The following is a 2,505-nucleotide window of genomic DNA, read 5'->3' on the forward strand; positions in this document are numbered from 1 at the left end:
GAAATGAAGGAAAGAAGAACGGTAGATGCCTTATCCAAAATGAGGAAGAGAGAGAGAGAGAGAGAGAGAGAGAGAGAGAGAGAGAGAGAGGAGCAAACAGTCATAGCACCCCCGGGAATCTGACCGGTTTATCAGTTTTTTTTTTTGTTTTAATTTTTGGTTTTTCAATTTCGATCCACCGAGTCTGGAACTGGAAGGCGATGAGACTCCTCCTGCTGCTGCTGCTGCTGCTGCTGCTGCTGCTGGGTCCTGCAGCTTATTTGCGTTTCGGTCCCATCCAATCTACGCCCCCTCTACGGTGCGCTTAATTAGCTGATACGCTTGTCACCATCACCGGGGTGGATTGTCGATCGCCTTGGGAAACACTCACACCACCGCAACGCAACAGCCTTCCGTTTCAGTCCGACGACACGGACGGACAAGCATTTATGTGACGATCGATCGCGACGATCACGATCGATCGATAAGCGAGCAGCGGGGCCTAGAGAGAAGAAAGGAAGGAAGAGACAAAGAGCGAGAGAGGGCCGTAAATTACCTCTCTACCCCCTGGCGACGACGACGAAGACGACGAGAACCGTTTTCGTTGTTTTTTTTTTTCTTGTTTGTGGACAAACCATTATCTCGTTATCTGCGATTTGAATGATCGAAGCCCTCGATGATCCGCCCCCTCCTCGTTGATCCGTTTGAACCGCGGAAGCTAGGAGACGGCGACAGAGCAGAGCAGAGCCGCACGACGTTTGGGTTTTTGGGGCGATGACAGGCGGTGCGCGACGGTGATGATCGCTCATCGCATCCTGCACTGCGCACATGCATGCAGACTGAACTGACTGTCTGCACCTGAGGTGAGGGCCCGTCGGACGAAATAATTAGGCCAAGTCCGGCCAGGCGTGTTGCGTCAACCAACCAAACGTCAACGAGGTTGCAGTGTATGTGTGCGACTGGGTGTGTGTGGCAGCCTTCCAGGCTGACGGAAGACCGGGGAACGCATTAACATTGCTTTGGTCCTTGTCTCTGTTCGATGGTGGTGGTGGTGGTGGTGGTGGCGGTTGCCGCGGCTGTCACACTGCATTCATAAATCGTTTGTTCCGCAGAGACGTCTCTCTTTCGTTGTACCCTTCCTCGCGGGTGGCAGCAGCAGCAGCAGCAGCAGCAAGACGCAAGCAAGCAAAGGAAGGAAGGAAGGAAGGAAGGATCGGGCGATGCAGCGGACAAGATGCGCGTTGATAAGCGAGTACGTGGAGAGAGCCCGGAGGGAGGTCGAGGCCGGTACCCCGCCAAGAAAAACGGAAGCATAAAAGTAATCTAAATTTATAAAAGCGACGACGACGACGACGGCGACGACGACGAAACAGAACAAAAAAATCCCTTAATTGATTCCTCGCGTTAACCCGCATACACGTCCGGCCCCTCCGACAACGGGCCCTCGTCGTCATCTTGGCCTCGGTTGGCCCGCTGAAGGGCCACCATCCACCACCGGCGGCCCTGAGGCCCTCGTACACCAGATGACACTGTTAACTGGCTCATTAATCAGTACGCTTCAGCTGCAGCGCGCCTGCTACTCGCTGGGACCTGTAAATTGGACCCCTCGGTGATGGCAACAGCAGCAGCAGCAGCAGCAGCGGTGTGTAGTGGGCCGGAAAAGCGCCGGAAAATAAAATAAAAAAAAAGGAATAAAAGGGAAACGGTGGAAAGAAGAGAGACACAGAGGCCAAGCTATAAGAGCTCGCTGTCATCGCAGCGTCGAGCAGTGCAGTGCAGTACGCCCTGCACTGTGAAGTGCATTTTTCGGCGGAATTTTTCTGGTTCGTAATGCACCGATCGGTCGGATGGCCTCTCAGAATTCGGTTGCCGCGAGAGAGAGAGAGACAGACGTGCTTCTCCACCCCCCCCCCCCCCCCCCCCCCCCGGGGGCTCTGGTGCGTCAGCGACATGTTAATCGTAAGTGGTCTAAGGCTTTTCTACATAAAAATCATGTTACAAATGTTCTCACATTCTCCCCGCCAAACGGTGGGGCACCCATTTTACTGTCCTCCCGATGCAACCGATGGGGCGATGGGCGAATGGCGGCAAAACTAATGACTCTGCCAGGGCGCAATCCATGTCCAATTAATTGACGCCAGGAGCAGGAGCAGCCAGCCAGCCAGCCAGCCAGCCAGCAGTCAACCACTCCCACAAACATTCATCTTGACGCGGGGCATCCTCACTACACCCAGCTCGGTCCCTTCCTCTGGCCACTGTATAATGCAATAAAGCTGTCCGCCTGCCGATGGGAGACGGCGTGCGCAGAGGTTTGTCAAAGTAAGCGCGGGCGCACTGCCGGCTGCCGACTGCCGCAGTCGCACTCGTTTGTGATCATCAAAAATGATCGAATGTGACATCGAGGGTGGTGGTAAGTTAGTTTATTTATGAGATGACGGGGGGGGGGGGGAGGGGTGTCACCGGGGGTTACCTCGTTTACCGGCATGCGGATCAGCCGGATCGTCCGGGAACTTGTGTGCTCCGCTG

Source organism: Anopheles aquasalis, chromosome Y, assembly GCF_943734665.1.
Source record: "Anopheles aquasalis chromosome Y, idAnoAquaMG_Q_19, whole genome shotgun sequence".
NCBI classification, from domain to species: Eukaryota; Metazoa; Arthropoda; class Insecta; order Diptera; family Culicidae; genus Anopheles; species Anopheles aquasalis.